A 13,391-nucleotide genomic window follows, 5' to 3' on the forward strand; every position below is an offset into this window, starting at 1 on the left:
CTGAAGTTCAGGAAACCAAAGAAAATCCACAAGAGATCTTTAGGGAACAATGATACTCTGGTGTCAAAGTTTTACCTCTTGCTAAACAATAAAAAAAAAAAAACACCTGAAACTACATATGAAATGTAATTAAAAATCATCCATATTTCTCTAGTAATCCAGTGTTCAGAAACAGTTGATTCTGGAATAAATAGGTTTGTAAATTTTTTACTGTGATCAATTATGATTTAGTAAGAGTAACTAAGTTTTATTAGTTTGCCTGAATTTATGATCTTTTTATTTTTTAAAAGCAGTATCTTCGGGGCACATGGTAGCTCAGTTGGTTAAATGTCAAACTCTTGGGTTCAAGTCTGGGTCAAACTCCCGGCTGGGCATGAAGACTGCTTGGGATTCTCTCTCTCTCTCCCTCTGCCCCTCTCCTCTACTCACGCTCTTTCTAAATTTACAAAAAATTAAAAGCTGAAAAACAAATAAAACAAATAAAAAGTGCTCTCTTCACTGACAGTAATTCTATTTGTGGCCATAACATTCAAGATTCTGAATGCTTCTTCAGTCTCCATTTTCGTATTTATTGATTTTTTTTTTGTAGACACATTTTTTTTTTCTTATTTGAGGGAAAGAATGCATGCAGAAGCAGAAAAAAGGGGCAGATGGAGAGAGGGAGAGAGCGAGAGAGAGAGAGAGAGAGAGAGAGAGAGAATCTTAAGCAGGCTTCACACTCAGCAGAGAGCCTGATGTGGGGTTCCATTCCAGGACCCTGGGATCATCACCTGAGCCAGTATCAAGAGTTGGATGTTCAATCAACTGAGCCATCCACGTGTCCCTCCATTCTCTCATTTATTAAAGAGTCATGGCCATCCATTCTTAAAGGCAAAACTATCCGAGGCTCCTGTATAAAAGTACCCAGGTGATTCTAGATCTATCATTTCGTGGTTAATACATGTTTTTGCCTATTGACTCCCTTTTGGGGAAATACTCATCTCCTACTCTCAATTCATGTGGTTCCCATGAAACTGATTCCATTCATAGGTACAGGCCTGGCATATGACTCAAATCTGGCCAACAAAAGCCTCACATTTGTCTACCTCAGTGATTGGCTCAAGGATACACACTGACCTCATGAGAACCAACTAAAGCAGGTTTTACTAAGATTTCCCACAGGGAATTCATCTGCTTTCTTTGCAGTAGTTGGCCTAGTGGTACCCAACTTGCAAACACAAGAAGTCTACCTGACAATGGAGCTTATATGAAAGAGAACCAGGGTCTGGAGAGAACAAATGGATTGAGGGACATTGTTTGATTCTCTGAATTAAGCAGCTAATGAGTTTATATATATAGCTGGAAGTCTCAGTTTCCAGGGATAATGATTCTGCCTTTTGTTTAAAGCAATTTGAGTTAAATTTTATGTACCTTGCAACCAAAATAGTCTTAACGGACACACAGCAATGATCACTCTCACTTCATATATTCTGTAGAAATTAAAACTGTACAAACTGTCAATGTAATAATATACAGGTTTAAATTACTTAGCATATATTAAGGAAGGCTTGTTTTTAATCTCTCTGATAGGATTTAATTTCTACAAAGAACGTTTTATCTTATAATTAGCCATGTTCTCCCATATGAAAAGGAAAACTGAGAAGCACCTGGGTGGCTGAGTTGGTTAAGTGTCAGACCCTTGGTTTAGACACCGATCATGATCTCGCAGGTTCATAGGTTTGAGTCCTGCATCAGCTCAGCTCTGACAATGCAGCCCTGCTAAGGATTAGCTCTCCTTCTCTCCCTCTCTCCCTCTCTCGCTCTCCCAAAATAATTAAACTTAAAAAAAAAAAAAGGAAGACTGAGATAGATAAATTTTTCAAGAGCTTATTTGATCACACTTCTAATGGAGTTGCAAGGCAAACCAAGAATAGTTGGAAGCATTCCACCCACAGAAGCTAGGGGCAAGGTTTTTATAGAGGAGAAAAAGAAGCAAAGCAATTATTTGACTGGTTATAGCTTAAGCAGTTGTCTGATTTGGGAAAGCCTACGTGGCTGTTTGTGACTGGCTGTCCTCAGGGTTCATTTTCTTGGATTCAAATGCACGGACTCTGGCTTAGTGTTTGGTGTGCTTAATGAGGCATTAGAGCCACCCCTGTCTAGTGGCCTCCTTCTTTAAATATTTTCACACCAGCATGTATTCTCCATAGGTTTAAGTTTAAATATAATGAGCAGGGACAGAAACAAGCCTTGCTGAAGCAAAGCTGTTGGGGATACTTCTTTTTCATTTAAGTTTATTTATTTATTGAGAGAAAGGGAGACAAAGAGCTTGAGTGGGGGAGGGGCAGAGAGAGAGAGACTACAGAGACCCAAGCAGGCTCTGTGCTGATAGCAGCACACGCTGAGAGCAGCACGGAGTCTGACGTGGGGCTTGATCTCACGCACCGTGAGATCATGACCTGAGCCAAAATCAAGAGTTAGATGCTTAAATGACTGAGCCACCCTGGTATACCATGAGGGATGATTCCAACCTGACCTTTTCAACTTAACATTAATAGTAACAGAGACAAGGATGGTTCACACTGTACAAATATCTTTCTTATTCAATTATTAGGTGGATTTTTTATGAATGAATTTTATCATAACTGCTAATTGATTAGATACTTGCTCATCGTTTAGCAATAACAGAACTCCATAATATTTTATTTCATTTATGGGGTTATTTACTTAAAGAACAATTATATTTATTGTCATGATAAAAAGATTTCTGTTTTTTTTTTTTTTCTTTTTTCTTTGAGAGAGACAGAACACAAGTTGGGGAGAGGGGCAGTTGGAGAGAGAGAGAATCTCAGGCAGCCTCCACATTCATCATGGAGCCTGATGTGGGGCTCAGTCCCACCAACCTGGGATCATAAACTGAGCCAAATCAAGAGTCTGACGATCAGTCACCTGAGCCACCCAGGAGCCCCAAAGTGGGTTTCGGATATGATTTCTCACTACCTTAAGCATTGGGAATCTTCAAACTGCTCTTTCTAACGATTATTTTCAGACTATCAGGCCAAATTTTCTCTCTATATCACCTGCTTTATGCTATATGCTATATTGCTCTGGGTATTACAATCATAATTCATGCCAGTGTGTGTTGAGATGTCACTTTTATGTATTTGGTCTTTATTATTAATTGCATAAATGCCAGTTTGCATGTATTTGTCAAAAATTGATTTTTAGGGAGAGTAGTATTGGTTTTTACATTTTTCTAATGCTTTCAAACACATTTCTGTCTCAGTTATCATCACCTAGGACGTTTTTCTTCTCAATTAGATTGCTGCGAATGTGCTAAGGTACTATCTCTCCACTTCAAGCCCCCATCTTCTCAGTTCTCTGATTACATGGCAACACGTTCTCTAACTCTTGCTTCAGTTGCTTCGGTTTATGACATTGTCTAAATCACACCTCTTAACTGAAAGAACCTTTTCACCAGAAAATGCAGATCCAACTAGGAGTCAAAAAACCTCGATATTGAGTTACTTTCTATGAACTACATTAAGCATTTTCTCCACCTCAAAGTCACGAGTATTTTGTTTTTATTTAAATACCATATGATACGTGTTCACCAGAGCCTTGCAGTTAAGATACACTCAATGATTATGTTGAGTCATAAGAAAACCCATTGACTGACAGAGGTAATGGACACCATACATTTTTGATTCTCAGTCTTTTCAATTGTGGCATTCAACATAAGTCTGTTAGTTGACATAAGAATTTCTAGGCTGATCAGTAATTCAATAAATTATTAACTTCAGTTACGTGTCAACACGTAATTAAGAAGGTCATCAACTCAACAAGAATGATGCCACCATCTTCATTGTGTATTAACAACCTCTCAAAGAGTAGCTCTTCAGTCTTCGGGGTTTGCACTGAATTCATGTTTTGAATACAATTCTTAATCCAAGATTAATTCATTTAAACTTTACCTTTGTGTACAACCTATCTACTTCAAGCAGGCTTCAGTGGGACTATTGGAACTCAGGGACTCTATAATGCCAAAGTGTAAGACTAAAGGAGTTTAATATGAGAACATTTATATTTTATCAGCACATGTGAAAAGTCATCTTCTTCATTTGTATTTTGGTCTACCACATTATTTCATGAAACTATTTTCTCCTGAAAATCAATTTGCCACAAAGCTTCATTGTATAACCTGTTATATACAATGCATTAGAGGTAATAAGAATTTCAAGTTAGAATGGTTACTTCTTTTGAGAAATGTCCATTATTACTTACAAATATTTTAAAATCTCTAACAACATACAATGAGATATGATAATAACTGTATGTGGTCAACTCCCCTAATGGTACAATGGGAAGAATGTAGATACTGTTGAAGGCTGAGAAAATGTTTCAAAAAGTAGAATTCGAAATTTTAGGATTGATAAACAGCATTTTTATAAAAGGGTGAAATTAAAGGAAATAAAAAGTGATCACGAGGATGACGTGTCAGCACTACATCATTACAGAGCAGTCAGGAAACTAACCTTAGTTTGTCAATGAGGTGGATGACATAAAAAATTAAAATCCAGGGATGTCTGGGCGGCTCAGTCCGTTAAGTGTCTGACTTCAGCTCAGGTCATAATCTCGCGGTTCCTGGGTTCAACCCCACATCAGGCTTTGTACTGACAGATCAGAGCCTGGAGCCTGCTTTGGATTCTGTGTCTCCCTCTTTCACTGCCCCTCCCCCCACTCACACTCTGTCCCTCCCTCTCTCAAAAAAATAAACATTAAAAAAAATTAAAATCCAGACAGATATTTTCAAAACATTATTGTGCAGACAGTAGATTCACAAAAATACAAGTAGTATCAATTGACAATTATGGGGATTTCTTTAGAAACTCTGAACTGTTTCTTTAGAAACAACTCAGTTGTTCCTGTCATCACTCCTCTGATTGTAAACGAAAATAACAATACAGTATTCAGTAGCAATAATTTAGAGAGAAAATAATCAAATAAACTTTGAACTTGAGGTGAGAACCTAGTTAAATAAGAAGAGAACCCAAGGCAGTTAAACAAAATACATTTTAAAAATTAAAAATCAGATGAAGAGAGACAGGAGAAAAACTAGGATGCAAGAGTTTTATGAAAACAAAGGGAAGAAAGTATGTTTCCTCCCCTGTTTTTTTTCTTGTATGAGAATGCACACTTAAGGCTTTATCACAACTTGTTATTTTTAGTTCACAGTTCTTTTTTTTTTTTTTCAACGTTTATTTATTTTTGGGACAGAGAGAGACAGAGCATGAACGGAGGAGGGGCAGAGAGAGAGGGAGACACAGAATCGGAAACAGGCTCCAGGCTCTGAGCCATCAGCCCAGAGCCTGACGCGGGGCTGGAACTCACAGACCGCGAGATCGTGACCTGGCTGAAGGCGGACGCTTAACCGACTGCGCCACCCAGGCGCCCCATAGTTCACAGTTCTTAACAGACAAGCTAACCTATATTACCAAAGAATGACTCGGTGTAGTTCTTCAGAGAACAGGACACTGAAAACACATTTCCACTTAACAGGACGGGATTAGTTGGTAGAATGTGTTAGAAAAGCTGCAAATCTCCTACAACAAATATCAATCCTCTCATTCAGGGGTTGTTTTTCATCACTGACTAAAAAATATAGTCAATCCATTAAACTTTCTTTCTTTCAAGTTCTAAAATTGTCCCAGGTGAATTATCAGGGTTTTTTCCCCATCATGTCACTCTGGTGGGCTGATAAAGACCCAAAAACAACATATGGTCAAATGTTTACTGTCAAACAGCAATCTCTTAACATTAAAAGAAAATGGGTTTTGGATTCAAAACTACATTAAAGAAACACTTTTGTTAGTTTGTTTTTAGTTTATTATGTGCCAAAAATGGAGGTGGGCACAAGCACCCCCCTGAAAACAAAACAAAAACCCACAAAAATAAAACACAGAAAAACAAGTGTATTACCATTTACTGATAAAATTAAACAACAACAGCAAAAGAACACACAAATACCAACAACACGATATGATGTGGTAAAACATTCCGAAAAGATAGAAGGGAAAGTGACTTTTTGTTAGGTGAGAAAAAGGCAAGTAGTTAACTAACTTGGATCTTAAAAGAGAAGTTGTTTTCCTTTTGTTGTTATTGATTTTTGTCTTTTTTTTTTTTTCCTGAAAAGTAGAGGAAGGCAACGGGGAATAAGTGTTAAGGGATGAACCCTATTCATGTTTGAGTAGCATCAAGCTTTCTATGAGATTGGAATTTAGACACACACACACACACACGGAGGTAGTAAATGATTGGTAAGGCTGTTCTACTTGACATCATCCCTGTATTAGCCAGGGTTCTCTAGAAAAAGAGAACTAATAGGATGTAGACACACAGATTAGAAAGATTAGGAAGGGAGGGAGATTTACTATAGGAATTGACTCTCTGCAGTTGCAGAGATCTAAAAGTCCCGTAATCTTCCCTCCACAAATTGGTATAATTCAATCCATGTCCAAAGGCCCTTGTACCAGGGGCTCTGATATTTGAACACAGGAAAAGATGAATATCCAAGCTCAAGAGAAAGAGTGAATTTGCCCTTCCTTTGCCTTTTGGTTCTATTCAGGCCCTCAACAGACTGGATGAGGTCTACTCACATTGGTGAAGGCAGACTTCTTTATTCAGCCTACTGAATGAAATGCTAATCTCTTCCAGAAATACCATCACTGACTACCCAGATATAATGTTTTCCCCGCTATTTGCATTCTATAGCTCAGTTAACACATAAAATCAACCAATACCGTCGCCACTAGCTCCCAGACTTTTCACAAATCTGCAGGTATCCCATCATTTAAGTTCCAGTTCAGATATTGTAATTCCATGGAGATCTTCCCTGATGCTCTAATCTAAATCGAAATTGCACCTCCTCTCCAGCCCTATCACATCATCCTGTTTCACTTGCGGCGCGAGCCTGTGGAGTTGGCGGCGTCAGCGGCTGCTCCAGGTGGGGGCGGTTTGAGGCAGCGGGAGGCAGATGCCAGCGCGAGGCGGCGCGAGGCGGCGCAAGGCGGCGGCGGCTGCGAGGCGACTGCGGGAGGCAAGGGCTGCTCGAGGCGGGGGCGGCACGAGGCGGAGACGTTGGCGAGGCGGCCACGTGAGGCGAGGCAGCGGCGCGAGGCGAGGTTGGCGCGAGGCGGCGGCAAGGCAGCTGCGGAGGCGCGGGGCGACGCAGCGGCGCCAGGCGGCGAGGCGGCCACGCTCCGGCCGGGTCCCCACTGCTCCAGGCGGTGCCATGGATGAGGCTGTGGGCGACCTTAAGCAGGCGCCGCCCTGCGTTGCCGAGGCGCCGAATGTCCACTTGGAGGTGCACCAGAGGAGCACAGGTGAGCCTGGGCGCTGCACCCAAGCGGAGCCTGACGGCCCTGGGATGAAGGGGCGTGTGTGCAAGTTATCCTCAGAGCTGGCGTTTGTCGGGCCGTTCGGTCACCCTCGCTGCCCACCACCTGACGTCTCAGGACCCCAGGCGAACCCCCGTGGTCGCAGTTTTCAGAGGGGTCTGGGTGTGTCTTGTGTGGGGCAGGCGCCCGGGACGGTGGACCCTCCCGGGCCTGCCTGCCGCAGAGGGCGAGGCCGAGGGGGAGGCCGGCTGGGGCAGTGTGGGAGGCGGGGCGGAGGCAGGTGTGGTCCAGAACCGGTCAGCGTCCTGGAAGCCTTGAAGGCCAGTCGGAAAGTGTCAGAGTTTTCCCACGTGAATCAGAGGCCTCGGGCTTTTGTTAAAATGCGGACTCGAGCTGCAACCCCACGGCTGTGGGAGCTTTGCGCCTTGGTTCCTAACAGTAGCAGCACTAGCGAGAGCTCGCGGCGCGCGCCAGGCCTGTGTGTCTGGGCTGATCTTCCGTTGGGGCAGCCGCGGGTGGCAGGAGCTGTTGCTGTGGCCGCTTGGCGTATGGAGAGCAGGGCTTGGCTTGGGGCTGACCCCCAGGCGAGCCCACGGCTGTGCTCTGAAAGGTCTGACTTTGTAGAAGGCACTTGTTACCATCCTGACCTCTGTGTCTTGTGTCCCCAGCCCTGCCAAAAAAGAACCTACTAAGCTGAGCGTTAGAAAGCTGATCAACAGACATAACATTTTGTTTGGTGACTACATGTGGACCGAGTTTGATGATCCTTTTCTGAGCAGAAACGTGCAGTGTGTGTCTGTTGTTGCCACAGAGTTGAAGGTTAAAGACCCACAGGTGACTAATTCATATTGCCAAGAAATCGCTAATTCATAGCCGAATACAAAGTCAGTGTCATGGGGGCACCAGGCTGGCTCACCTAGCAGATCATGCGATCTTGATTTTGGGTTCATGGGTTCAAGCCCCACATCGGGTGTTGAGTTTACTTTAAAAAAATTTTTAACAGTATTTATTCTTCCAATCCATGAGCACGGAATGTTTTTCCTTTTCTTTATATCTTCTTCAATTTCCTTCATAAGCTTTCTATACTTTTCAGCATACAGATCTTTTACATGTTTGGTTAGGTTTATTCCTAGGTATTTTATGCTTCTAGGTGCAATTGTGAATGGGATCAGTTTCTTCATTTGTCTTTCTGTTGCCTCGTTATTAGTGTATAAGAATGCAATTGATTTTTATACATTGGTTTTGTATCCTGCGACTTTGCTGAATTCATGTATCAGTTCTAGCAGACTTTTGGTGGAGTCTGTCGGGTTTTCCACGTATAATATCATGTCATCTGCAAAAAGGGAAAGCTTGACTTCATCCTTGCCAATTTTGATGCCTTTGATTTCCTTTTGGTGTCTGACTGCTGATGCTAGAACTTCCAACACTATGTTAAACAACAGCAGTGAGAGTGGACATCCCTGTCATGTTCCTAATCTCAGGGGGAAAGCTCTCAGTTTTTCCCCACTGAGGATGATATTAGCTGTGGGCGTTTCATAAATGGCTTTTAGGATGTTTAACTATGTTCCTTCTATCCCAACTGTCTTGAGGGTTTTTATTATGAAAGCATGCTGAATTTTGTCATATGCTTTTTCTGCATGGATTGACAGGATCATATGGTTCTTATCTTTTCTTTTATTAAGGTGATGTATCACATTGATTGATTTGCGAATGTTGAACGAGCCCTCTAGCCCAGGAATGAATCCCACTTGAACATGGGGAAAATTCACTTTATATGCTGTTGAATTCGATTTGCTAGTATCTTATTGAGAAGTTTTGCATCCATATTCATCAGGGATATTGGCCTGTAGTTGTCTGTTTTTACTGGGAGTCTGTCTGGTTTAGGAATCAAAGAAATGCTGGCTTCATAGAATGAGTCTGGAAGTTTTCCTTCCCTTTCTATTTCTTGGACTAGCTTGAGAAGGATAGGTATTATCTCTGCTTTAAATGTCTGGTAGAATTCCCCAGGGAAGCCATCTGGTCCTGGACTCTTACTTGTTGGGAGATGTTTGATAACTGATTCAATTTCTTCGCTGGTTATGGGTCTGTTCAAGTTTTCCTTTTCTTGCTGTTTGAGTTTTGGAAGTGTGTGGGTGCTGAGAAATTTGTCCATTTCTTCCAGGTTGTCCAGTTTGTTGGCATATAATTTTTCATAGCATTCCCTGCTAATTGTTTGTACTTCTGAGGGATTGGTTGTAATCGTTCCATTTTCATTCATGATTTTATCTATTTGGGTCATCTCCCTTTTCTTTTTGAGAAGCCTGGTTAGAGGTTTATCAATCTTGTTTGTTTTTTCAAAAAACCAACTCTTGGTTTCATTGATCTGCTCTACAGGATTTTTTTGGTTCTATATTGTTTATTTCTGCTCTGATCTTTATTATTTCTCTTCCTCTGCTGGGTTTCGGGTGTCTTTGCTGTTCTGCTTCTATTTCCGTTAGGTGTGCTGTTAGATTTTGTATTTGGGATTTTTCTTGTTTCTCGAGATAGGCCTGGATTGCAGTGTATTTTCCTCTCAGGACTGTCTTCGCTGCATCCCAAAGCGTTTGGATTGCTGTATTTTCGTTTTCATTTATTTCCACGTATTTTTTAACTTCTTCTCTAATTGCCTGGTTGATCCATTCATTCTTTGGTAGGGTGTTCTTTAACCTCCGTGCCTTTGGAGGTTTTCCAGACTTTTTCCTGTGGTTGATTTCACGTTTCATAGCATTGTGGTCTAAAAGTGTGCATGGTGTGATCTCAATTCTTGTATACTTATTGAGGTCTGTTTGGTGACCCAGTATGTAATCTATCTTGGAGAATGTTCCGTGTACACTCGAGAAGAAAGTATGTTCTGTTGCTTTGGGATGCAGAGTTCTAAATATATCTGTCAAGTCCATCTGATCCAATGTATCATTCAGGGCCCTTGTTTCTTTATTGATCCTGTGTCTAGATGACCTATCCATTGTTGTAAGTGGGGTATTCAAGTCCCCTGCAATTACTACATTCTTATCAATAAGGTTGCATATGTTTGTGAGTAATTGTTTTATATATTTGGGGGCTCCCAAATTTGGCGCTTGTAATTGTTAGCTCTTCCTGATGGATAGACCCTGTAATTATTATATAATGCCCTTCTTCATCTCTTGTTACCCCCTTTAATTTAAAGTGTAGTTTAAATTTAAAGTATAAGTATGGCTACTCCAGCTTTCTTTTGACTTCCAGTAGCATGATAGATAGTTCTCCATCCCCTCACTTTCAATCTGAAGGTGTCCTCAGGTCTAAAATGAGTCTCTTGTAGACAGCAAACAGATGGGTCTTGTGTTTTTTTCTTTTTTTTTAATCCATTCTGATACCCTATGTCTGTTGGTTGGAGCATTTAGTCCATTTATATTCAGTGTTGTTACTGAAAGATACGGGTTTAGATTCATTGTGATGTCTGTAGTTTGCATGCTTGTAGTGATGTCTCTGGTACTTTGTGGTCCTTGCAACATTTTACTCACAGAATCCCCTTAGGATCTCTTGTAGGGCTGGTTTAGTGGTGTGATGAATTCCTTCAGTTTTTGTTTGGGAAGACCTTTATCTGTCCTTCTATTCTGAATGAGAGATTTGCTGGAGAAAGGATTCTTGGCTGCATATTTTTTTCTGTTCATTACATTGAAGATTCCCTGCCATTCCTTTCTGGCCTGTCAGGTTTCAGTAGATAGATCTGTCATCTACTATCTTATCAGACAGTCTTATCAGTCTCCCTTTATATGTTGGAGCATGTTTATCCCTAGCTGCTTTCAGAATTTTCTCCCTATCCTTGTACTTGCCAGTTTCACTATGATATGTAGTGCAGAAGATCAATTGAAGTTACATCTGAATTGAGTCTCTGTGCCTCTTGGATTTCAATGCCTTTTTCCTTCCCCACATCAGGAAAGTTCTCAGCTATGATTTGTTCAAGTACACCTTCAGCCCCTTTCTCTCTCTCTTCCTCTTCTGAAATTCCTGTTATACGGATATTGTTCTGTTTGATTGCCTCACTTAGTTCTCTAATTCTCCCTTCATACTCCTGGATTTTTTTCTCTCTCTTTTTCTCAGCTTCCTCTTTTTCCATAATTTTATCTTCTAATTCTTTCTCTCTGTCTTCCTCTTCTGAAATTCCTGTTATATGGATATTGTTCTGTTTGATTGCCTCACTTAGTTCTCTAATTCTCCCCTCATACTTCTGGATTTTTTTCTCTTTTTCGCAGCTTCCTCTTTTTCCATAATTTTATCTTCTAATTCACCTATTCTCTCCTCTGCCTCTTCAATCTGTGCTATTGCCACCTCCATTTTATTTTACACCTCATTGATTGCATTTTTTAGCTTCTCATGACTATTTCTTAGGCCCTTGATCTCTGTAGTAATAGATTCTTTACTGTCGTCTATGCTCCTTTCAAGCCCAGGGATTAATTTTATGACTGTTATTCTAAATCCTTGTTCTGTTTTATTGCTTAAATCATGTTTGATCAATTCGCTAGCTGTCGCTACTTCCTGGAGTTTCTTTTGAGGAGAATTCTTACGTTTCATCCTTTTGGATAGTCCCTGGGGTGGCGCCCAACGGCAGGGCACTTTCCCTGTGTTGTCTGGAGTAACTTGTGTTGGTGGGCAGGGCCGCAGTCAGACCCAACGTCTGTCCCCAGTCCACCGCTTGGGCCAGAGTCAGACTGGTGTGCACCTTATGTTCCCCTCTCCCAGGGGCAGGACTCATTGTGAACTGGTGTGGGCCCTCTCTGGGCTACTTGCACACTGCCAGGTTTGTGCTGCTTTGATGGGATCTGGCGTATTAGGCAGGGTGGATCTGCAACGTGCACAGGGGTGGGCGGGGCAGGCTTAGCTTGCTTTGCTGTAAGTGGTCCCCTGCGGGAGGGGCACTGCAGCACCTGGAGGGAGGTAGCAGACCCGTCGGAGGGGTGGATCCACAGAAGCACAGTGTTGGGTGTTTGCGTGGTGCAAGTAAGTTCGGTGAGGGGAACTGTTTCCCTTTGGGATTTTGGCGGGGGGATGGGAGACGGAGATGGCACTGGCCAGCACCTTTGTTCCCCGCCAAGCTAAGCTCTGTCTTCAGGGCTCATCAACTCTCCCGGTGTCCTCTCGCCCTCCCTGATCTCCGAGGGTAGAATTGTTGACTTTTAACATTCCAGATATTAAGTCCCGCTGGCTGTCAGAACTCACGCAGTCTGTCCCCTCCACTTTTGCAAGCCAGATGCAGGGGCTCTGCCTTACTGGGCGGGCTGCCCCTCCACCGCCCCAGCTCCATCCCACCAGTCCGTGTAGCACACACCGCCTCTCCGCCCTTCCTACCCTCTTCCGTGGGCCTCTTGTCTATGCTTGGCTCCGGAGAGTCCGTTCTGCTCGTCTTCTGGCGGTTTTGTGGATTGTTTAGGCAGGTGTGGGTGGAATCCAAGCGATCAGCAGGACAAGGTGAGCCCAGCATCCTCCTACGCCGCCATCTTCTCCTCCCTTTCACTTCTGTATGTTTTAAAAGAAATTCCATTAAATAGTGTGAGCCACTGAATTGTATTTAATAATGAAAGAAAAAACAAAGGATCTCCCTTCAGGTTTTTTATTTCATAATTCCTTTCCTTGTCTAGCAGTAGGGAAGTTTTATTCTGGTTAAAGACTCAAGAGATTTTATGAAAATAATGATTATGAATGAAAATGTTTAAATATGATCTGGAAGATAAAGTTGGGTATTTAAAATATGTGAAAATGCCAGTGGTGTTTGTTACATATTTTTAAAACCTGAATCATATCTTACTGGTTTGAAACACTTCATGGGATTTGGCAGAGGTTGTTTTTAATGTTTATTTTCGAGAGAGAGCGCAAGCGAGGGAGGGACAAAGAGAGAGGGAGACCCAGAATCTAAAGCTGACTTCAGGCTCTGAGCTGTCAGCACAGAGCTCGATGCAAGGCTTGAACTCATGAACCACGAGATCATGACCTAAGCCAAAGTCCAACACTTAATCGACTAAGCCA

At 42.0% G+C, this 13,391-nt stretch overlaps 3 long non-coding RNA genes across 3 annotated transcripts in view; 1 reads left to right on the forward strand and 2 right to left on the reverse strand.

The window, feature by feature from the left end:
* LOC147583419 (uncharacterized) overlaps positions 1-6,949 on the reverse strand; it is a 35,943-nt gene extending 28,994 nt beyond the window's left edge. The window contains exon 1 of the long non-coding RNA XR_015243106.1: positions 6,780-6,949. This is a non-coding gene — a long non-coding RNA (uncharacterized LOC147583419). The remainder of the gene's footprint in view (positions 1-6,779) is intronic.
* Positions 1-13,391, reverse strand: part of LOC147583412 (uncharacterized) — a 380,385-nt gene that overhangs the window by 260,761 nt on the left and 106,233 nt on the right. The gene's annotated exons all lie outside the window — the stretch shown is intronic.
* LOC147583421 (uncharacterized) overlaps positions 7,149-13,391 on the forward strand; it is a 192,158-nt gene continuing 185,915 nt past the window's right edge. The window contains exon 1 of the long non-coding RNA XR_015248187.1: positions 7,149-7,361. This is a non-coding gene — a long non-coding RNA (uncharacterized LOC147583421). The remainder of the gene's footprint in view (positions 7,362-13,391) is intronic.

The sequence above is a fragment of the Puma concolor genome, chromosome A2 (genome assembly GCF_028749965.1).
Source record: "Puma concolor isolate L17-30 chromosome A2, mPumCon1.1.hap2, whole genome shotgun sequence".
Lineage (NCBI taxonomy): Eukaryota > Metazoa > Chordata > Mammalia > Carnivora > Felidae > Puma > Puma concolor.